This window comes from Neltuma alba, unplaced genomic scaffold, assembly GCF_004799145.2.
Source record: "Neltuma alba isolate B1F8T4 unplaced genomic scaffold, ASM479914v2 tig00003231_pilon, whole genome shotgun sequence".
NCBI lineage: Eukaryota > Viridiplantae > Streptophyta > Magnoliopsida > Fabales > Fabaceae > Neltuma > Neltuma alba.
In genome coordinates this window covers 2,659-28,232 of record NW_021633198.1, presented here as the reverse complement: position 1 = coordinate 28,232, position 25,574 = coordinate 2,659, and the positions used below count along the sequence as shown (strand labels likewise).

Below are 25,574 nucleotides of genomic sequence, written 5' to 3'. Positions count from 1 at the left end.
TGGTACTTGTTGCTTTCTTTTAAATGAGATATTTCACCCTTTAATTTGATATATATATATATATATATATAATAACTATTTTTTTCATAGATGACCCATTTGTGCCGCCCTTAACATTTATTTCGAGTGAGAAAACTTTTGAGACAATCTTGCCACTGAGTCATATGTCATCCAAAGCTTCAAGAATCCTCAACCAAATTCCTTCATCTATTGTCTCCAAACCTTCTGAAGGTGGTGAGTTTCTTTATTGTTTTCTTATAGTGACATTTCATTCAGATTTTATTCATATGTAGTGAGGGATTGTGGGAATTGCCTGGACTGCCTTATAGAGCATAAGCAAATGTTGCTACAACGAGTGTCACCAACCTTGCAGAAGACTGTAATCTATGCCTTAGTGATTCTACACATTGTACATCTTTATTTGCTTTTCCAATTATATTTTGGATTGGTTTCATTCTAACATCATATTGCTTCATTGATTACGGAAGAAATATTCAAAATGACACCGAAATCACTAACTAACTAGCAAACTCCTAATGTTGTAGATGACGTTCAAGTTTCAGACAAATCCCTTGGCTATGCCATTATCTCAAGTGGAAGTGGTAATCTAAGAATTGATCCAGGTAACCTAACACAGAAAAGGAACAAAGAGTATTATTTAAATATATTTACAAGCATATGAAAAGTACATCAAATGGGTTTTAATATAAAAATTGGAAAACTCTTCCATAGTATACAATTGTTCCAAATTCTCTGTTTTACAGTATGCATTATTAATTCAAAATGAAAATTATTATATACTTGCAGAAACTACGGCCACTCAGCTTTCTGATGACTCTAAAAATCAAGATTATGAAGCTTCGGAAGAGACAAAGCAGAATACTTCTTTCCATTCAAATGGAAGACAAGCCTTGAAAACACAACAATCCACAATTGGTCCCTCAAACGTCACAAGAGTATATCTCATTTCGCTGCCTTGCGCTCGCGCACACTATTTTAGTTAATGGCATTTGATTATTATTTACTTTCACTTGTCACTAGTGCAATACATTCATTTTGTTTCTCTGTTTGAAAGTTATCTTGAAGCAAACCATGATTTCTTTTACCATAAGTGTTGGCATGAAAATTTGAATTTGATCTCATATTTGAAAACTGCATAAAACTGCAAACATATATACAGAGAGACATGCACATTTTCATTCATAACTAAACCTTTTTATCATGCGGTGTTCGTAGTAAAGGAAGATGCAGAGGAAATTATCAAGAAGTATTATTTTTGGGAAGCCAAAGTTAATCACTGTCTTACCTTATCTCTTTATTTATTTGTTTATTTTATATCTATTTGGGGTTGTTGATCAAGAAAATTACTGCAAAGTTCCTTAGATTGGAATTTTCCATGATTTTCCTTTTATTATATATTTATTGAGGTATTGATCAGTATACCAAAACAAAACTGGTATGGAACAACATTTATTTCTGTAAATAAAAATACTACAAAATAAAAAACTGATTCATTATGCTTTGCAGAACGAGGAAGGGAATACAGGTGCTATAAACAGAACTGATTCACAAAAGGCATATTTAAAAGTGAGATTATTATCCTTTATTTGTAGATTATTAGTCTTCATTCATCCTAGATGGTTCAAACTTGTGGCTTTTATTTATCTTCTAATAGGATGATTTGGTGGACAAAGTAGCGAGAAATGAAAGAATCACGATTGATCCACACCAGTCCGCAATGAGCACACAGAATTTTGCGAAGGTACATTGGATGATAAATTTTTTTCACAAAATAAATATTCAATCACATATTGTCCTTTTCAATAATACAGATACATAAAGTTATGTTGCTCCTCTGGTCCTATTTATAGGACGCAGAGAGAAGACATTTTTTATCTTATTTATAGGATACTGAGAGAAATTTTTTGTATGGATATATAATTTTATTTTTTATTTGTTATTGTGTTGACTTTGTTTATATGAAGCATAATGTATATTAAATAGGAATAAAATTGAAAAATTATTGAATTTTAAATAAGAGTTGATGAAATTTAAGGCTTTTCTTGGTCTATATAAAACATATTAAAAGTGACCTATAAATAGGATCAAAGGAGTATATATGAAGTTAGGCCTTGTTCACATTTATTTTCATGTAGGATGTGTTGGCGGGCAAAGAGGCGAAACAAGAAACAATAATGATGGAATCACAATCACAGCAAGAAATGATCGGATATAATATACAATCTCATGATGAGGAAAAGGTAGAGGGAAGAGAAGGTAAAATACTACTCTCCCTAATCCTAAATGTAGGAGTTTAATAACTAATTCATATATACTAAGAAAATTAACTAAGTTAGTTATTTGTAAATAAATAGGTTTTTCTTTTTCTAAAGTATCCCTCCTTTCAATCATTTATATTAAAAATTACCGTCATTGATTGTAATGTAACAAGTCAAGGCAGTTTGTGGGGAAAATAACAAATATTTGACATATATAGTATATTGGGGTCTTACATTTAAGACAAAAACAATTTCCAAAACCAAAGAGAGTAGCATCTTGTCTTGTAAGTAATATATCATCAATTCCTTATTTTTGGTTTCACAGGTGACTTAACTTTGCCACATCATCCAAGTGACGTAAAAGTAAAGAGATCTTTGCTGAAAGAGAAGTCTGAGGCTTCCGTTCATGATGGGACCAAATCAGATATTGTTGAGGATACAAAGTTGTCACTGTCACCATTTTCTACCCCTATAGAGATGATGCCTTCTTTTCTAGAAGCCAATAATCAAGCTTCAACTGCCCTTGGAGTACAAGAAATAGTTGATATGATGAAATTGGAAGGTTTTGAGCATTCAATATTTGCAAAGGCACTTGAGACTTGCCCACAACTTCGACTCTCTACAAAAGATAGAAGCGCTCGAGTATTACACATGTCCTACAGGGTATTGCTTGATATCTTGAACATTCTAACTACCAGGACTCCTTTCACTATCACCGAGGCAGACAAGAGGATACTAGCTGAGCATTTGAAGGATGCTTATCTTTTTGGTTTTGACAAGGATTGGATTGAGTCTACAAAGAATAAGGTTTTTAATGGTGAGATATGTGAAGTTGATAGCATCCAAAATGTTCTAGATGGCTTAGACAATGATCTGAAGAGCAATGAGGCAATGCTTAAAGCTATTCGTGATGAGGAAGTTGAGGCTGCAAGAGTGGCACAAGTGGTTCAACAAGAGCATGCCAATGTTATGGCTTGTCATGCTCATCTTTTAAAGGAACGTCAAGATATCATAGAACGAAGGCAACAATGTTGGGAGATAATTGCTGCTAAACATAGGCCTTTTGGATTTTAGCAACTATTTGTGTGCTTCATGTTATTCTATTTTATTTTCACAAAAGACGGATTACTAAGATAGACTATGAAACGAAAAGAATTAGGTGTAGTTTAAGTCTGGGTTTTTCTCCAGTGAGATTTCTCCCAGTTCATGCATAATCACTCGTTTAAAAGTGGACTCCTGACATGGAGTAGACAGAAAACAACTTGATGCTGGTGTTTATTTTATGAGAATAATATTGTTGTTTCTAAACATAGATTGCTTGATCATACAAACCTACTAGTATGCTACACTACTTGCCTCAGTATTTTCGTTCAAGTGTCTATCTTATGAATTATACATTGTTAATTATTTAGAAGGGTTTACAATTGAAATGTTGATACGACTACTACATTTTCTGAAGTTGTAGAAACTAGAAATCAGGGAGTGCAACGACTTGGAAATTTTATTTCCATCCACAATGTGTGGAGAAATTAAAAACTTATATTGTGGTGCAGTTAAAGATGCTCCTGAACTAACATATATTGTGGGGAAATACCATCATGAGGATGTTTCAACAAAAAAGAATCAACATGATGAGCTGCACTTTGATCTTCCTGATTTTGAGCTATTTTGTTTTGATCTCACACAACTCAATACCAACTTTCCAAAGCTGAAGCTATCATAAAGACCCTTTATGTGATGAGAACCAAAGTCTGAGAATTTGCATTGATTGTTTGGTTAAAAAAAAAAAAAAGAACTTGCATTGATTTCCCTACTCTAGAAAGACTACATATTAGGGGGTGACCAAATCTTGTTATCTCTCATGTCCATTAACTAGGATATTGATATTTCTTTTATGTTTAGTATCAGGTGTTTCAATGATTTTATGGTTTGTGATCATGAAACACCACAAGAGTCCACAAAGCTGACTCTGTTTTTACAAGAATGTTATTTTCGAGATGCCAAAAATGACAAAGTTATAATCTAGTTAAAGATCAACTGGTATGTGATTGCTAATTTGATCACATTGTGATTCTCTTCACATCTATGAGGATGTTAATTGGAGGCACCCCAAAAAAATACTAAAAGAAATTTCTTTCAATAAAAACAATTACTAGGATGGTTGGAGCACCCAAAGAAATACTAAAAGAAATTTCCTTCAATAAAAACAATATAAAAAAAGTTATTAATGCATACACACTCTGTCATCTCTATTTTGTATTTGCCTTTTGAATTAACTGACTAATACACACACTCTTTCTTTTTTGAAGTTATTTTGTGATGAGATGATTTATTGTAATTAAAAGTTTGAGGGAAGCATTGTTTTTTGATGACATTCTTTTACAATTTGCCAAATATGATTACATATACAATACAAGCCTGTATTATTTGGCAGCCACACTCCAGCACGTAATTGTTTCTTTACTGTCTTATTTTAATAAGGTTTCCTTCATATTTTTCTGATTAAATTTGAGAAGACTTAATATAATATGTTCAGTTCATTCAGGTGCAACAAAGTCAGAAATCGTCTTCTAATCTAATGGCTTTACCTTCTTTTGCTGAGACCGATCAAGCTCTCAGTGTTGCTGGGCTGCACGAAATCGTTCTTTGAAGCCCTCAAATGATCCAAGCACTCGAATGAATCGTTGAATCCGTTCTCATGTTCTTATCATCTCAAAAAGTGCTAAACCTGTATTTCCCCTCTTCTTGAGAGGATATTTAAAATGGCATCGTACAATAAGTGAGGCAAATCATTAAACACAAAAAGGGCATTATGGTGACCTCAACGTCATGTGAGGACACTACAAAAAATTCGACTTTCAGCGGCGACATTTGTCGCCGTTGAAAGTCCAAAAGTCGCCGCTGAAAAGCTTCAGCGGCGACATTTTGTCGCCACCAAGTCGTTGCCGTAGCGACCGTGGCTGAAACTTATCAGCGGCGACAAAAAAAGTCGCCGCTGAAACTGGACATTCAGCGGCGACACAAAGTCGCCGCTGAAACTGGACATTCAGCGGCAACAGAATGTCGCCGCTGAAAGCTGATGAGTTTGCCGCTCAGAACTGTCGCCACTGAAACATGAGAATCAGCGGCGACTAATGTCGCCGCGGAAGCTTGATTCGGCGGCGACATTTTGGTCGCCGCCGAAGCTTGATTCGGCGGCGACATTTTGGTCGCCGCCGAATCAAGCTTCGGCGGCGACAAGGTCGCCGCTGAATCAAGCTTCGGCGGCGACAAATGTCGCCGCTGATTGTGATTTTAATTATTTTTATAATATATTAATTCTGCAAAAACTTTTATTTATATTGCTGATAAATATTATTAAAAGGTTTAATAAAAATAAAGTAATTAACACACAAATATGGTATATTAAATAATAAGATTTATAACCATGAAAGTGTTCTTTATGTCTCTAACTGAAAAAAAAAATTGTTCAATTAAAAGATACATTACATAATACAGAAGAAAAATTACGTAGAGGGATCAATATTAGGGACGCTAGAAGTAGGGGTATCTGCAGGAGCATTTAACTGCATCTTTTGCATGAAAGCAGTGAACTGAGCTTGTATTCTCTGTTCCATCAACTGCTCCATCCTTTGTTCAAGTTGCGTACGCTCTGCTTCCATCTTTGCTCGCTCTGCAGCACGTTCTGCTTCTATCTTTTCTCGCTCTGCTGCACGTTCTGCTTCCATCCTCTCTCGCTCTGCAGCAAGATTTGCTTCCATCTTTTCTCGCTCCTCTTGAAATCTTCTTTCAAACTCTTCATACAATTGGGTGCGTACATTCTCAAGTGAATCACTAGATTGAGTGTGAAGTCTCTTCCTCCGAGGCTCTGCTCCATAACCTTTTCCTCTAACATATCCTGACCTCTCACCAAGAACAGCTGTCAATATCTCATCAGAGGTCATTCGAGCATCACTCTCTAAGGATTGCTGCTGAACGAGCTCATGCATGCGATCCTATAGTTACAAATTACAAATTACATGAATGAAAAAAATATAATTATTTAATTAAATATAAAGGACAGATATTTATACATACATGAATCTCTTCAGATCGCGAATCCACCCACTGTAACTGGCCATCTGCAGTCTTCCTAGTATGTGTTATCTCCCAAACCTGATCTGGGGGGGCAGGCTGTCCAGTGGTGGGGTCTCTCTATAAAGCATAATATACAAAAATAACAAATCTTGAAAAATAAAAAAATGGATAAAAAAAATAAAGTGTAGTGAAGAGGCAACTTACTACAGAGAACTCAACCTCCGCAAATGATCGGGGACCACATGTATGCTTTGTTACTTGTTTTGCTCGGTTTTGTGTGTTTCTAGCACTTTTGTTCTACATCAAATTTGAGTAACTACTAAGTATGTTGAATGATATAATTATATTATTCATTTAAATAGTTAGTATTTAGTAAGATACCTTAAATGGATCTGACTGAAAATATGTCAATAACCACTCCCAATCTTCAAAACTTACAGTTTGAGGTGGATTTGCCAACCTTTCTTCATCAGTGTCAAATTTCTTATAGTGGGTATGCAAGTTGGTCTTCCAATTTCTGAAAGCATTTTGCAATGTGGTCACTATCATCTTTTGAAACTTCTCTTCATCTGTTGTAACAGCAGGTTGAAATTTTTCCTAAAATAAAAATCAATATCAGCATAAGTACTTGTTTTGAAAGCATAAATAAAGTAGGATATACATTTACTAAACATAAATTGTACCTTCACTTTTAAAATCATAACATCAATATAATTTGTGTAAACATTCCTCCATTCAGCACAATCCTTCAAAGATATTGTGGTTCTAATAACATAACCACAATAATTAGCTAGCTCTCTTGCTCCTTGCCCTACTGCTCTTGTCATGTCATCTGTGAAAGTAAGCTGAATCTTTTTCTCTTGTTAAACGATGTGTGTGTGTGTGTGTGATATTAGCATATTACACAAGTGCTATGTGCCCCTGTATTGATTTCAATCATCAACTGAGCATTATAACACAATGATTGCGTTACAGATATATAGCTAACGGAAAGGGTTCATAATTCATACTATGATTTATAATATCACATATGAATTTTGATTATGGCCACAGGGAACAGCTGTCAGACTTCGTTTCCATACCATAGAACCTGGTAATTTTAAGCTGAACATGAAAAAAATTACCATTAAATTAATTTGTTAGCTAGGAACTAATTTTAATTATTTACTCATAACGTACGGCTTTAATAAAATATTGCCTGATTAACATTTGTCAATAATGCACAGGAGAGGTTTGAATTAAGAATCATTTTTCACATTCTTGCCTTCAGAAGTCAGACTTGTGTAATTATTTCAGCTTATGCAAGCATTGTTTGAAGTCGTCATCCATCACTCTAATTAATTTGTTCCTCATATGCGAGCATAGTTTGGAGTCGTCACTAAGCAATTCAGTCCTATCCAACATAACATTTACTGCCACTGTTGCCCCTCCCTTGGTAATTGGCAAATACTATGATGTGAATATAATTCATCTCGGAAAAAAAAATCTGTTAAATAATATTTTTAATACTTAATATAAAAACTAGTTAGAGATTAAATTTAATCCTGAATGTATAATTCATTCTTTTAAATATCCCTATTAATAACACATCAAGAGATTTCCATTCACAGATAGTCAGAAATAAAAACAAAATTTTAAAAAAATCAACTCATATTTATTGAGTTGCTAATAACATACAAAATCCAGTCCCCCACTCAAATTACTTAATAAGAGGGACGTAGGCTTATCTATTCAATATGTTTTTTGGCAGAATCAGCCTGTAATACATGCTAACTTGTCATCATGATGGCTCAATAGATAATACACTGATGTTTACAGACCAAGTTTCACCAAGAATTTTCTCATCTTTGACGAGAACGTCCAAAATCAAATACTCCAACCTTATTTTATTTGAATTTATTATGATCAGAGTTACAAATCGTGTTGCTCAAGTATTCACATACAAATTCAATAAATAAGAACGGGTTTTGAAACAACCATGACAGCATATTCAAAGACGAAAGTACAGAAGTATCAGCTATATCAGCTATACACAACCATGAACTTATACCAAACAAGATAATAAACACGAACTGGGTTGTACTAATCGGTGAGAGGCTCGACCTTACCTGGATCTGTACTAACGGTGACGAAGCTGGAGAGTAGCGGCGATCCGGCAACTGGCGGGCAAATAGCTGCGGCAGCAAGCACAAATTGAAGGACTAGGAGGCAAGCTTGGTTGCAACTGCTACGGAATGGGGTCGCCGGCGCTGCGCAAATCACGAAAGGGGATGGGGGAGAAGCAGGTCTGAGGTCCCTCTTCGCCGTCTTCGCTAATCGGTGAGAAATGAGAATGTGAGATGCTGCCGCTAGCGCTAGGTTTGGAGGGAGAGGGGATTTGGGGATGAACTTTCAGAAGTGCGCGGCGCTGGTCTGATCTGGTGAGAGTGAGGGAAAAGTTAACTTTCAGAAGATTAGAATTGTTTTGGGTTTCAAAATAAGAAACTTTACATACAAAAACAATGCGCCAGCCTTGCCAATAACACACGTGGGTTCAGTGGCAGGGGAGTGTTAACTATTATAATTATCAGATCCCCTGTTCGAACCAGGTAACATTAAATGTTTTTTTTAACCTTTTTGAGCCAAAATTAATGTGTAAAAATTGGACATTTTCCATATTCGAACGCAGGACCTCTACACTAAAATGAACAAGCGTGGCCAGCCAGGCTAATGAATTTAATTGAAACCATTGAGCAATAGAAAATATATATAATATGCAACTCTATATGTTTTACAAAATTTAATTAATCACATTTTAAATTAAAAAATATAAATAGTAATAATATTTAATTAACTATATATATGATTTTATTATCTATATCTCTCACACATTTTTAATTAATTATATTATCTCCTTTAATGATTTTATTTCTCAATCCTCTCATACATATGTTCATCATCAAATATTATTATGTCAATTAAGTATACTCACACTAATTTAATTATAATAATCTCTCACATATGTTTAATTATGTTATCTCTTTCAATTATAATATCCTTCTCTCTCTCACACATACAGACTATCTCTCTTCCAATAATACTTACATCTACCTCTCACTCTATATTTCATTACTTATCCCATCAAACTTGTATACTTTTTCACGCATGCCTCGATCTCATTTCTCTCCCATGCATAATGTTTTTCTATTCCATCTCTCAAACATTTGGATATGGGATATGTGTGTTAAACACACACTCCAAACTTTCTTCCTCTTCCTTTCTCTCTCAAACACCATATTATCTTTCTTTTAGTCTCTCTCTAACACAAAAATACATAAAAAAACATTAATTATCAAAGTTACTTAATTACGCAAATAAAAGATTATAATATAAAATTTTTATAAAAAAAAAACATTAAAAAAATGTGAAAAAACTTTCAGCGGCGACACTTGTCGCCGCTGAAAGTGAGCTTCAGCGGCGACACTTGTCGCCGCTGAAAGTGAGCTTCAGCGGCGACACTTGGTGTCGCTGCTGAAATAAGATTCAGCGGCGACAAAAGGTCGCCGCTGAAAGATATATTCAGCGGCGACAGGAAGCGTCGCCGCTGAAAGATATATTCAGCGGCGACAGGAAGCGTCGCCGCTGAAACAGGATTCAGCGGCGACATAAGGTCGCCGCTGAAAGAGGATTCAGCGGCGACAGTTAGTCGCCGCTGAATCCTCTTTCAGCGGCGACGAAGGGAGTCGCCGCTGAAAGTGTACACTTTCAGCGGCGACTTGAATTGTCGCCGCCGTAGTGCACACTTTTGGCGGCGACAAATTTTGTCGCCGCTGAAAGTTGAAGTTACAGTGGCGACAATAATATGTCGCCGCCATAACTCATACTTTTGGCGGCGACATACTTGTCGCCGCAGAAAGGCCGACTTTCAGCGGCGACAATTATTGTCGCCGCTGAAAGTCATATTTTCAGCGGCGACTCCCTTTGTCGCCGCTGAAAGTGGTCGCTGAAAGTCCAGATTTTTGTAGTGGGATGACATCTTTAATTCTTTATATTACACCCATAAGACCATTAGTTTTTATGAAAATAATTTTCTTACTTTTTTTGGGTGAAAATGTCAATTCATTTCATAAAACCAGAATACTTACATACACGAATAGGGAGAGAAAGTGTTCCTGGACATTTATTACAAAATCTATACTGTGGGGGCAAAAAAACATTTACAGCATATGCAATCCGAAGGAAAATAGCCTATGCCAATCATATAATTTAGTGGTACGAATGTCCTCCCAAGATTTTTCTCTTTTTTTTTTGTCAGAGTTCCCCCAAGATTAATAAGTCAAGTTCGTCTATATTTGTAACTCAAGGATTTCTCTCTTTCCAAGTTTCTATGCTTGAAAAGGTTCATAACACAAGATGTCTTGTTGGGACCATCAATTTTTTTTACGCATAATATCCCCAATTAATTATAAAATTTTCTCATTAATTAAACAAACTCTTCCTATTGATGACTTTTATTGAGGACAATTTTAATATTTTTCAAGAAATAACTATTTTCAGTTAACTTTTTCAGTTTATGTAAATTTATTAATAAATGTTTATAAATAGTATCATAGGAGTAGTTTTTATTTTTAATGGAAGATATTCATAATCTTAATTACCAAAAGCGAAAAAAAAAAAATGGACTACAGTATTGTTTAACGAAGTGAGTGATATAAAGCTGACTCCTTTAATTTTTAATTCCTCTCTTGCATGCCCGTTGTCTGGGAACATATGGTTGGGTGCGTGATAAGCCGGCAGACTTTTACATTTTTTCCTTTTTCTTATTATACTAAGAATTAAGAAGTGTTTAAATTCTTGATTTTAACTCAATTTCCACGTGTTTCCATATCATATTAAGAAATGTTTGAGGCATGAATGATTGAACTTATTTTCCCCCCATTCTCGGAATAAGGCAAACATCTTCAATTATTTTAGGATCACTTAACGAGAGCTGATACGTATATATTAATTGTTTAATTTTGAATATTAAGTTACTGAATTCTTCTTCTTCTTCAAACAACAAAGAAAGCTCTGTTTCACTTGGTTTAAAACAGAGCATGGTGAGCAATGTGTAATGTTTATAATATAAATTATTTATTTGGAGATTAAATTTGGTCATGAATATAAAATCTCAATCTAATTTATAATGTTTTATCTAAAATATCTTTATTGATCATAAGGTTTCTTTTTCTTCAAACAACAAAGAAAGTTCTGTTTCACTTGCTTTAAAATAGAGCATGGGGAGATCAATGTGTGATGTTTATATTATAAATTATTCAATTAGAGATTAAATTTGATCCTAAATATAAAACCTCAATCTACTTCATCCCTTAAATTTATAATTGTTTTTTCTAAAATATCTATATTAATTATAAGGGTTCTCGCCAAATAATAGTTTTAATGCACATAATTAAAGAAGATAGTTTAGGGTGATCAATATACATTTGTTACAATTAATCAATTTAATTAATTTTCTTAATCTTTTTAAATTAGTTGTCTAGCTATTATATTGAGGACAAGAGATAGCACAATTTTTTATAACACCTCTAGATGAAATATTATTCATGATTTATATAAATATATATATAGCTATGGCATATCTAATATTATTGAGTTAGTTTTGAGTAATATTATATCTAATTGGAAGTAAATTTATCAACATTATGGTACAACAATGAATTAGGTTGTTATTGGCCCTTCCAAACCTTTACGTAAGAGAAATATGTCGCAACTTCCAAAAATAACATGTCACTCAATCATCTCTCATAAGAAGACCTACACTAAATTTTGCTTCAAATACCACAAAATCTGGCATTCATAATGGTGAACTGTGAACTGGAGTTTTAAAAAAAAACAAAGAAAATAGCATTAGGTATATAAAATTTTAATTTTTTATCGCTAATAAAAGCCTCAATTAAAAATTAATTCAGTCAAAAGTCTTCAACATAATTGTTTATTGTTTTTGGGGGGGTCATGGAAAGAATATATGCTCTTAACATGTTTCAGCCTTTTATGCGTTTAGTCTGAGATGAGATGAAGTGATCCAATAAAGTAGGGATGGGATGAAACATGCGTTTCAGCTTATATATGTGTTGGATTTGTGGATCAGCTTTTTCAAAGAAAGGTAATTCTGAGATTTAAAGAGATCGTTAACGTTAGTCATGAGCAACGTTAACAAGTTGATTTAATCATAGTCTTTCAACATAATTATTTATAAGAATAATAAGCATAAGGACGAGATAGGCAAATAGGCATACAGACAAGTTCCTACAGTTTATAAATACTTTTTCAGAATTTACAATTTCTTAAAAATTATGTACAAGCAATTATTTACAATTTACAAGTGAATATATGGATCCATATTAGAAAAGATATTTATATTTAGCATCTCATGATACTTCAAATAAGATTACCTTTATCAAGAGAATACTTGTACAGATCAATTCAAAAATTTGGATCTTGTAATAAAAGAAGGAGAGAATATGTTTTAGACTTGATGCAACATATGGGACTTTAGTAAGGCCAAAAGAATCTAAAGCAAACTATAAACAGTAGAAAGAAAGAAGCGATTGTAATCGGTTTTTTTTTTTTACTTATAAACTATAAACAGTGTTAAAAATAATTCCTGTATTTTCCATTTCTGGGTCTGTTGTAGTTATATTGGGCTTGGGCTTGCTTCTTATTCCTAAGCCCATTTTGGTCAAACAGATCTATTTAGGTAGTGATTTACACTGTGTGTTGTAGGGACTCGTATACTTTTCAACAGATGGTGTTATTCAGTTGCAGAAATTCTTTGATTGTTTACATGGCATTAGAGCACAGGATGGTCCATCAGTCATGTTTCAAGCCCATCAGATGAAGCCCAATTCACCTAGTCGGAAATCCAAGAACCGAAGTCCATCTCCACTCCGCAGTAACCCAATGCTCCTTGTCTCTTTTCGCCCGGAAATCCAAGAACCGAAATCCATCTCCACTCTGCGGTAACCCAGTGCTCCTTGTCTCCTTTCGCTGTCGCTGAACCAAGAAACCCTCGTGAGTCAAGAACATCGATGACGGTGACTAATATTTCATGGGGGAAGAAAAGGGATTGGTGAAGTCGGCGATTGATTTCACAAGCCTTCTCTTTCTTCACCCGTCTGACACACAAGGGATGTCCATTCTTGGGTTGATCCTCACGAGCAGCTACAACTACACAGTATGGAGCAAGGCAATGATGATAGCTCTTCGAGGGAAGAACAAGACAGGATTCATTGACAGTTCCTGCAAGAAGAGTGACCAAGATCCGAAGTTTCACGCTTACTAGGAAAGGTGCAACGCGGTTGTTCTATCGTGGATATTAGGCTCAGTCTCTAAGGATCTTGCAACCAGTTTGGTGTACTTTGAAGATGCATCATCCGTGTAGGGAGATCTCAAGGAGCTCTTTGACAAGATTTTCGGATCATGTATATTCTTTCTTCACTGTGAAATTCACTCTCTTTGGCAAGATGACCTTTCTATATCGGGCTATTACTCTTGGCTGAAAGAATTGTGGGAAGAACAGGGAAATTTAATGGCAATCCCGACCTGTAAATGTCCCACTTCTCAAGCATATCATGAAGCAACTCAGCGACTGAGGCTCTTGCAGTTTTTAATGGGACTCAATGAAGCCTACACGAACGCTGGGAGTCAGATACTCTTGATGTAGCCCCTTCCAACGGTCAACCAGGCTTATGCGATGGTCCTAGAGGATGAAGCACAGAGAAGCATTACAAGCCTGGAGAAAACAATTCGAAGTGAAGGAATGGCAATGACTGCGAAGGGAAGAGGTAGAGGGAAAGGTGCTCCCCTACTCGAATGTGACCACTGCCACAAGAAAGGTCACACGAGAGACTATTGTTGGCAGATTATTGGATTCCCTTCGGATTACAAAGGGAACAAAGGAAGACAGAATCAAGAAGGCAAAGGGAATCAGAGTGGTGGACAAAGAGAAGCAGAGGCTCTCACCAACACTTCGACTGTTGTATCCCCCAACTTCACCCTGGAGCAGTACGAGAGGTTATTGGAAATTCTGAAGAAAGATTCAGAAACCAACGCCCATGCACTCACCGGTACAGGTTTGCATGATCTTTCTATCACTAGATTGAATCACAGTAAATGGATTATTGATTCTGGAGCCACCACACACATGGTTAGTGATTTAGATTTGTTAGATAGTTATAAAACATATACTGGGCCTAGCAAACATATAAGAATTCCTAATGGTGATAGATTTTCTGTAACTCACATAGGAGATGTTAAGTTCCCTGATGGAATAGAGTTAAAAGGAATTCTGTGTGTTGCTGAACTTCAATTTAACTTAATCTCTATTTCACAAATAACAAAAGAGACTCTTTGTATTGTTCCTTTCTATCCTAATAAATGCACCTTGCAGGGCCTTCTGGATAGGAAGATGAAGGGGATTGGTAGAGTAGATCATGGATTATATCTATTGAGATTGGAAAAGGATTATGCTTGTATGAACTCTGTTCATGATTGTGACACTGATAAATCTGTTGATTTGTGGCTTCTGCATGAAAGAATGGGGCATGCACCCCTCAATATAATCAAACATCTGGAAATAGTGAAAAACAAATATATAGTAATAAATAAAAATTGTGATACTTGTTTTCAATCCAACCAGACAAAGCTCCCCTTTCCCTCTAGCTGTATCAGAACTGTTAGATGCTTTGACCTGATTCATATGGATGTTTGGGGACCCTACAAGGTTCCTACACATGCTGGATTTCAATATTTTCTTACTATTATGGATGAATTTTCTAGAGCTACATGGACTTATTTGATGAAAAATAAATCTGAAACTGCTCATCACATTAAAACTTTCTTTGCTTATGTATTAACTCAGTTCAGTTCCTGCATTAAGAGAATAAGGAGTGATAACGGTAGTGAATTTGTTAATCATGATCTGAATAGTTTCTTTAAGGAAGAAGGTATCATTCATGAAACTACATGTCCTTATACCCCAGAACAAAATGGTATTGTTGAAAGAAAATATCGAACTTTAATGCAAATCTCAAGGGGATTAATCATTCAGTCCAGTTTGCCTATTAGGTTTTAGGGGGAATGTGTTAAAACTGCTACCTACCTTGTTAACAGAATACCGAGTAGGATTTTAAGGTTTCAAACTCCTTATCAAATTGTTCTTGGACATGCTGCAAATTACTGTAATATGAAAGTTTTTGGCTATCTATGTTATGCTATAGATCTGATAGTTACTGACAAGTTTAAACCCAGATCTATACCATGTGTTTTCTTAGGTTATCCTCCTAATCAAAAGGGATTTGTTTTATTAAATCTGAAAAATTTTATAAGCAGGCATGTCAAGTTCCTTGAAAATGTTTTTCCTTTTAAAAATGGGCATAGCACCGATCAAGGGGGAGTGTCTAAGGACATAAAGCAAATGTTTTTTTTTTGATGATTTTGATGATATATATGTACATCATAAAAGGGATGCCATAATAAACACTAGATAGCCTAAGGAAGAAAGCACTGGAGGTCACATCCAAGCTAATGTTAATAGGAATGATTTAAACCAAACAGGGAGACCTAGTAGGGAGAGAAGGCCTCCCATATGGGCCAAGGATTATGTTTGTAATATGACACAGTCTCTCTTAGGACAGTCCAATGTGAAACAGAAGCGTAAGTCTAACTGTAGGTATCCGATAGAGGATTATATTTCATATGATAATGTTTCTTCCTCTCATATGTGTTTCCTTTGCTCTATTGATGATGTTTTTGAACCTACCTATTACGAGGCAGTTAAAGATCAGAATTGGGTGGCTGCCATGAAAAGTGAAATTCAAGCCTTAGAAGAGAATAAAACTTGGGATATAGTCCCAATGCCTAAAAATAAGAAACCAATCGGTTGTAAATGGGTATATAAAATAAAATACAAACCTGATGGAACTATTGACAAGTATAAAGCTAGATTGATAGCAAAAGGATATAACCAAGTAGAAGGAGTAGATTATAATGAGACCTTTTCACTAGTATTTAAGATGGTAACTGTGAGGACTGTTCTTAAGTTGGCTGCTGTGAATGATTGGTCTTTATATCAGATGGATGTGAATAACGCTTTCTTGCAGGGAGACCTTAATGAAGAGGTATACATGACTATACCTCAAGGGTTTGGAAATCAAGAAGGTAATATGGTTTGTAAGCTTAAGAAGTCTTTATATGGGCTTAAACAAGCTTCTAGGCAATGGAACCAAAAGTTATCTTTGGCTTTACTGAGTGGGGGTTTCTTACAAAGCAAATATGATTACTCATTATATTTCAAACATTATGATAATGGTTCAGTAATTATCTTGGTTTATGTAGATGACCTTTTGATAACTGGTAGTAATAAACAAAGAATTGAACAAGTCAAGTGTTTTCTGCATAGTCATTTTCAAATCAAGGATCTAGGAATCATGAGGTACTTTTTAGGAATAGAAGTTGCTAGGTCCAAGAAAGGTATTGTTCTTTCCAAAAGAAAATACACTCTAGACTTACTTGCAGAAACTGGTATGAGTGGCTGTAAGTGTAACATCCTTATTTTTTATCTAGTATTTAATTAAATTATAAATAAATATATTTTAGTATTAAGTTAATTAAAAAAAAGTTAGATATAGGCAAATTATTATTATTATTTTAATAATTTTTTTGTGTGTGATTGTGTGTGTGTGTGTGGATGATATTCTAGAAAATTAAACCATGGCATAGAAGTCCCACATCGACTAATTTTTAGAGTGAAGGAGTTTGAGGAGCCTGTATATAGGAGATAATGAGTGGAGTTTGAAGTGAGTAAATAATTTTCGCATATATCTGAGGTAGTCTCAGAAAAGTGCTAGTTTTGTGTTTATTAACCGTTGGATCGGACTGAAATTTGGTCAGCCCATTTGGGACATCCAAATCGTTAATTTCAATGGTTGGATCATTATTTTGATCCCCAAGTTACAAGTTATTAGGTACGTTTTTAACTTATATCTTTTGGATTTAGCAGATAGAGTCCTGAATAGTAAATTAGCATTTTCAAGTTCATTCACCGTTAGATTGAGCTATAATAATTTGGAGGATAGTATCATAATAGATAGGGAATTAAATTCAATGGTTAGATTAAGGGTTTAACTTCTGTAGTGAGAATAACCTGGTTCATACTAAGTCTATTTGTCTAAGTCCTTCGAAAATGGAATATAAGTTATAAATTTACAGTTTATCTATTTAAATTATGAATTTGATGGTTCTAATAATATAATCTAACAATTAAAGGATATTTAAGTAAGGAAAATTTAGGAATCGAGTCTAAATCATATATATATATGTTCTCATTCCAAACCTTAGAAAAATGTCTTTTAGGCTAGAGTTCTGAGTAGAATTAAAGCTTTTAGAAGAGGAGTTAGAGGCTAAAATTTTGTGAGTAGCAAACTCTAATACTATAGATATAATATTTTAATTTTTTTTGTAGATATAAACTCTATTGTGGCATTTTCGAGGTTGGACTCTGGTTGTAGTTGACTGTTAGCTAGGAGACCAGGTAACTAAATTTCTATCTGTTGCATGCTCTAGTATGAAGTTGGTGAGCGGCTTTATAACTAATTCTGTAAAAGTATATTACGTTTTGTATGAACTGTCTTGTGGGATGCTATTTTAAAAAGGATTGATATAGTTTGTATTGCAAGAAATTGGTGATCATGATTATGATGTGTTATTATGAAATTCTGTTGATTATGCATATAAATGCGTCATTTTGAACCCTGTGCATCTATTTTGGGTGGGGAAAGGAGGTAATTGGAGTTGATTTATATACTTGCCATGTGGTATTAGCCTCCATACGGAGCTCTATGGTTGGCTGCTATTATTGTCCCACTAGTTCTTCGAGGGACTGCTACACCCCACTAGTTCTTCGAGGGGGGACCCATGGTCCACCGAGTGCTCTGTGGTCTTTGGCCAGTCCACATCATTCGTGTGGTGAGCTTGTCAAAGTTGCTAGTCAAATGGAAAGAACTTAGCCCATGGGTCCAGTCGGCGGAAATAAGGAATAAGGAGGATATAAGGTGGATTTGGGTTCAGGAATTGCATATGACATGGGATATTCATTGATATTTATATCTTTTAAATAAATGACAAGTATGTTATCTCTTTTAAAATGTATCAATTGCATGAGATTGGTGGAAATATTTGTCTTGTATGATTATTGTGAGTTTAAATGTTTAAATAAATGTTTATCAACTATTATTAACTCTGTGTATCCCACCTGACACCTCACTAGCCCATGCTAGGGTGTGGGATAGGTAGGGATTTAGTTACTGAGACGTTGTCTCACTTCTGTTGCTTTACCATTTTCAGGAAACAATACGTTAGCGGGACCTTCGAGGAAGACTCTTGAGGCTCAATAGCTGTAGCTGACAGTGTAGAGCTTCTGGACCTTATTTTATGCAATCTTTTCGTATATTGCCACACATCAGGACTGCATTCATTTGGGATTTATTTTACCTTCTTATATTTTTATGTCGTTTGACTTAATGAACGTATTATACTTTCTATCTTTGGTTTATTTTGTTTGGATATTGGACTAGAGTGCTGGTAGTGGGCCTAAGGCCCTTAGATTGCATGTGATTGAATTATTGTGGATCCACGATGTGATAATGGTAATTTTTGCAAGTTTAATTGTTGCTAATATTGACTAATATAGTCAAATTTGAATTGCTATTATAATATATCATTTAGAGGCGTATTGTTTTATAACCATGTTTGCATGATTACAAATATAGGTTATTCTTTTCTAACCATGATAGCCTTAATTAAGGTCGAATGCTTTTCTATCATGGTTAGCCCCTTAGTGATGTGATTGTTCTTAAATAACCATGATAGGGTATGTTTACTAGTTTTAGTCCTTTCTATCATGGTTAGTTCTAGTTAGTAAGTGGTGGATGTTACAGTAAGCCACTCACACTGCCTATGCCGCAACATATGAAGCTGGTAACATATGAAGAGAAGAAGCACCAGAAGGAGGACTTGCTTCAAGAACCAGGGAAGTATAGGAGACTAGTTGGTAAGCTAATTTACTTGACAATGACAAGGCCTAATATTTCTTTTCCTGTGCAGGTGCTTAATCAATTCATGCAGCTTTCTATGAAGTCTCATTGGGCAGCAGCTCTAACAGTACTAAGATATCTGAAGCAATCACTTGGCCTTGGGATACGGTTGAGCTCGGATGGAGATCTGAACCTAAAATGCTTCTATGATTTAGATTGGGGGTCATGCGAGACCATGAGGAGGTCGGTCACGGGGTATCTCCTCAAATTAGGAGATTCCCTCATTATCTAGCAAAACGAAGAAGCAGACAACGGTGTCAAGATCTTCAACAGAAGCTAAATATCGGGCATTGGGTTCAGCTGTTTCAGAAGTGATTTGGGTAAGAGGGTTGCTGTCAGATCTGGGAATTCCTGTGCAAGATCTAGTTAATGTGTTCTGTGATAGCAGATCAGCCATATACATAGCTACAAACCCAGTTTTCCATGAGTGTATGAAGCATATTGAAATAGCTTGTCACTTTGTAAGGGAGAAAGTGACAGAAGGACTTGTGAAGTTGCAGCATGTGAGATCTGCAAATCAAGAGGCAGACATCCTAACCAAGGCTGTAGGAAAAGAGACACAATTGAGATTGCTTAGCAAGTTAGATTGTTGTAATTTGTTTCAGCCCCCAACTTGAGGGGGAATGTTAAAAATAATTCCTGTATTTTCCGTATCTGGGTCTGTTGTAGTTATATTGGGCTTGGGATTGCTTCTTATTCCTAAGCCCATTTCGGTCAGACAGATCTATTTAGGTAGTGATTTACACTGTGTGTTGTATGGACTCGTATACTTTTCAATAGATGGTGTTATTCAGTTGTGGAAATTCTTTGATTGTTTACAAACAATAAAAAAAAATCTCCAAATGCTACATTGGTGGGATTTATTTCTCCAAATGCTATAGTAAAACTTGTTCAAGGCTTGAACAACTTCTAAAATTTATCTAACCAAGAGCAATATCTTCAATAAGTTTTGTTTTTTTGTATAACTAAACTTTATCTTATTTTGAACAACTTCTAAATTTCATCACCCTTTAAACAACTTCTTTAAATCCCTCACCACACACAGATCCCCTACTATGATTTTAATAATGATTGGATTATCATTTCAATAATCAATTAAGAGTAAATAGTTGGATGAGTGTTAATCATTATATCATAATAATAGTAATAATTAATGCTATATTAATTAACAAGTGATTAATAAAAATAAGTAATGATTAGGTTTTAAAAAATTAATAATAAATAATGATTAAATTGGCATGAATTTCACATCTTCTTCTCTTCCGTATACGTTATGGTCGCTGTTGTATATTCACTTCTTTTTAAATATGATCAAATGTCTCATTTGTCTGTGCGGTCAGCGTATTTAAATCAAGTAAATGTGATTCAATTAAAGAAATTGATTACCGAGGCATGGAAAATACTTTATTTGATGGACTACCTTGCTTAATGGTAGAAGTGTTATATACAACCGTAAATAATGCAAGATCATCAAATAAAAAATAACTGAAATTGAGGAAGATTGGGGGAGTCAAAATGGGATACTATTGATGATCTTCATATCTTTTTCACTAAAATCAAATAACTGATCAATCATCCAAATGTTTGCAATATTTCTTATGAATCAATATCTAAAATGGAATGAGTTAAAATAAGAGATGGTTGTCAAATGAAGAGATTGTCTAAAAATAAGTATTGTAATTGAATATTCTAATAAATTTGATAAACAAAATATATACCAGTATTTAGAAAATTTTAAATATAAAATTCCACATATGCAAGATCACGTTTGCAGTCTAGTAGCAGCATTACATTATATCCAAAAAAAAAAAAGGAGCCTCCGAAATCTTATTTTTTAGAAAAAAATAAAGTCAATTTTATTAATTAGAAAAAATTGGTACGACCACCAATAGCATAAGCCAAAACTAGACAAGAAAAGACTCAAAACCTACTTGCTTGTTTGGGATCACGTTTTTTATTAATTTAAATCGTCACATCTCTATTTGGGATCATATTTGTAAGAATTTATATACACGTTTTACATAAATTAAAACAAAACTCCTTACATATAGTTAGCTCATATTTTATAAATCACCAAAAACTAATTATAAGTTATTCTAAACAGATAACATTTTCAACAAACGAATTTATTTTCAACAGACATTTAAAACCCATTCGACAGGACACTTTCACGGGTTGGCCACTAAAAGTCTTCACTTTCAATGTGGCCACATTTAATGCCATTACTAAAAAAAAGAGACTTTTTGCTGCAATGACATTTATTTGTTATGCCTACTCCCTTTTATTGGTAATATAAGAAGTTAATTACTTTTTTTCATATTAAAAAATAAAGGATTAAGGTGCATCCAGCACTCCCAACTATTTTCTTATATGCACTCAGTGTCCTAAAGTTATTTGTGGTGCAATTTTACCCTTAAACTAATTAAAATGGAGCAATCTCATTCCTGTCGTTAAATCTAAAAACGTCCGTTTAGTTTTTCCCATGTGCTCCTTTTCCTTCCCTTTCTTGTCCCTTTCACTCATCAACCACGCTGGCATCCTCAATCAAGTAAAGGCACTGTCAAGTAAAAGTGATTCAAGGTCATCAATTATCAAATTGTTATATACCAAAATTAAAGTGCCTGGTCCTCACTGAATCTTCCTGCATTACATACTTCAAAAAGTTCTCACCATATTCCATGACTATAGCTAGATGAGTTGGGGTCAGCAAAATCTGAGCAATGAATAATCTTATAATAATTCAATCAACTTCACAATGAATCTCTTCTTCCCTGTTGAAACAAAAGGGAATCAAGGAACATGTGTTTCTGTTTACCAAAAAAAAAAAGCCCTCGTGTTTCTGAGTCTTACCTCCTGAAAAAATGGGTCTTACCTCCTGAAATCGTATGATGTTAGAATGTTTCAAGGATTTGTGATTTGTAAAGGCTTTCAGCCTCAGAGAAAGTAAACGCAGCGTTTCATGATCTGTATTATCATAACTGAACAAAAAATGATACTACACTGTCATCGGGCTAACACAAAATGCCCAGATCCAATGCCTATTTATAGGCCCAGATAGAAAACAAGGAAACAAAGAAAATAAAGAACAACTAACTAACAACTGGGCCCAGACGTATCAAGCAATACAACTCGGCCCAATTATCCTAAATATGTACAAACCTAAACTCTATTTCTTACACTCCCCCTCAAGTTTGGGGCTGTACATATTCACAGTCCCTAACTTGCCTAACAATCTCCTTTGAACTTCTCCAGATACAACTTTAGTGAGAAGGTCTGCTTGTTGTTCACACGACCTTATATGCTTCAAGTCTATCAGTTTTGATACCCATTTTTCTCTTATGAAATGACAATCCACCTCAATGTGCTTTGTCCTTTCATGGTAAACTGGATTAGCAACTATGTGAATTGCTGCCTGACTATCACAAAACACATTGACAGGATCTTGGTGTAGAATATCCAGGTCTCGAAGTAATCCTTTTGCCCAAACTATTTCTGAAGTGGCCATGCTTAGTGCTCTATATTCAGCCTCCGCTGAAGATTTTGATACTGTGTTCTGCTTCTTTGTCTTCCACATCACTAATGAGCCGCCAAACTTCAGCAAATAGCCAATCACTGATCTCCTAGTAATTCCACAGGATGCCCAATCTGAATCACAGAAACATTCCAGCACTGGTTCTCCTTCTGAGCTGATAAGTATTCCCATTCCTGGACACCCCTTCAGATATCTAACAAACCCTTTCGCTGCTGCCATGTGCACCTTAGTTGGATTATGCATAAACTGACTCAAGGTCTGCACACAGAAGGATATATCAGGACGGGTCATGGTGCAGGCTGAATATTATCAGTAAATTCTTGCTGTATATTATGATCAGTTTGTGGCTCTCCATTATCGATTTCATTATTATTTGTAGGTTTTAGTGGAATTTGTTCTGTATCATACCTGAACATTTCCCTTAAAGAATGATGAACTCCCCCTTGTTCCTTACTTACAGCATCCTTATAAGGAAATTTTTCTTCATGAAAGCTAACATGTCGGCTTACTAGCAGAATCTTATCTTTTAAATTCAGAAGAAGAAAACCCTTTTGATTTTCAGGATATCCTAAAAACACACAGGGAATGGCTCTAGATTGAAGTTTATCAGAAACTCTAAGATCTGTAACATAGGCTAGCGACCCAAAGACCCTTAAGTTGTTTAAATTTGGTTTAGTCTTGTAAACCTTTTCATAAGGGGTTTTAAAGTCTATTATCTTAGAAGGAATTCTATTAACCAGATAAACAGCCATCCTAACACATTCTCCCCAGTATTGAACAGGAATATTAGACTGAAGCAACAAACTTCTACTGAGCTGCATTATAGTTCTATGTTTTCTCTCAACAACCCTATTCTGTTCAGGTGTATAGGGGCATGTAGTTTCATGAACAATGCCCTTTTCTTGAAAATAAAGTCTCAAATCATTATTTTTAAACTCAGTTCCATTATCACTCCTTATTCTTTTTACTTGAGTTCCAAATTGAGTTAGAATATAAGCAATAAAATTCTTGATATGCATGATAGAATCAAATTTATTTTTCATCAAGAAAATCCATGTTCCCCTGGAAAAATCATCAACGATAGTAAGGAAATATTGATATCCTTGATGTGTTGGTGTTCTATAAGGGCCCCAAACATCCATGTGTAAAAGTTCAAAACATTTGAGTGTCTTTATACAACTTGAATTAAAAGGAAACTTGGTTTGCTTAGATTGAACACAAACATCACAGACTTCATTTGGAATCTTATTATGCTGAATCACAAAATCAAGGTGTTTCATTACAGATAAAGGGGCATGCCCTAATCTCTTGTGCCACAGAGCAACATCAGAACAGTTATTTATCCTATAACTACTTTTGAGCACATTCACAGCATGATAATTCGTAGCCACTTTTAGAATATAAAGACCACCAAACTCTTTACCAATCAGCTTCTTCTTCCCACCCCACAGGTCCTGCATTAAGCAAAAATCAGGGAAGAAAGCAACTATGCATTTATGTTCCTTAGTAAGTCTAGCTATAGAAATCAGATTAAATTTTAATTGTGGGGCATAAAGAACGTCCATTAATAATATATCATCTGATATTCTAGCCTTTCCTATGTGTGTAATAGGAACACGTTTTCCATCTGGTATTTTGATAGATTTAATTGGCCCATAATATGTTTCATAATGTTCTAAGAGGTTTAAACTACCAACCATGTGTGTTGTGGCTCCAGAATCTAAAATCCAATTAGTATACGATATATTATAAGTTCCAGGAATAGCCAAACCTGTACCAGTAAGGGCGTGCCCGGTGGGTTTTGAATCTTTCTGCAATAACTTGAGTATTTTTTGGTACTGTTCATACGTGAACGTGGGGGCGACCGAGCTTCCTTCATTGGCATGCACTTCTGAATCTTGTGTCAAGTCCAGAGAGGTTTGACTGGGTTGCTTATTCGGTTTACCTCTGTTAGCCTTGAAATTCGCAGGATAACCAATGATTTGGAAGCAAGTATCTTTGGTATGCCCTTTCCTTTTGCAATGAGTACACTCCAGAGGGTTCTCTCCACGACCTCTGCCTCTTCCCCGCCCACGGCCTCATGCAGTCATGGCAATTCCTTCAGCAGGGGAATTCCGTTCACCATTGACGATAGACTTGTGTGCTTCATCCTGAACAATCATCGAAAACGCTTCATTGACTGTTGGAAGAGGGGTCATCAGAAGTATTTGACTTCTGGCCTGAGCATACGAATCGTTGAGCCCGAGCAGGAACTGAAACAATTTTTGTTCTTGTATTACCATGGCATACGTTCGCGAGGTCTCACAAGTGCAAGATGGGAGGATCACCAATGCGGACTGCTCCTCCCATAACTCTTTCAATTTAGAGTAGTATACTGACACGGACGATGACCCTTGTCTTAGAGAAGTAATCTCCCGATGCAGAGCGAAAATACGAGCACCGTTCTTCTTGTCGAATCTTTCCTTAAGATCGACCCATACATGATGCGCGTTCTGAAAGAAAATTACCCCGTTTGCAAGTTCCTTCGATATTGAATTGAGTATCCACGAAAGAACA

At 35.1% G+C, this 25,574-nt stretch overlaps 1 long non-coding RNA gene across 1 annotated transcript; it reads right to left on the bottom strand.

The window, feature by feature from the left end:
- Positions 1-1,017: 1,017 nt before the first annotated feature.
- LOC114741007 (uncharacterized) lies at positions 1,018-16,296 on the bottom strand. Its single transcript, XR_003739740.1, has 4 exons — positions 16,234-16,296; positions 5,008-5,018; positions 4,694-4,697; positions 1,018-1,030 (listed from the first exon to the last, which is right to left on the bottom strand). It is a non-coding gene; the product is annotated as an uncharacterized LOC114741007 (long non-coding RNA).
- Between the last annotated feature and the right edge of the window lie 9,278 nt (positions 16,297-25,574).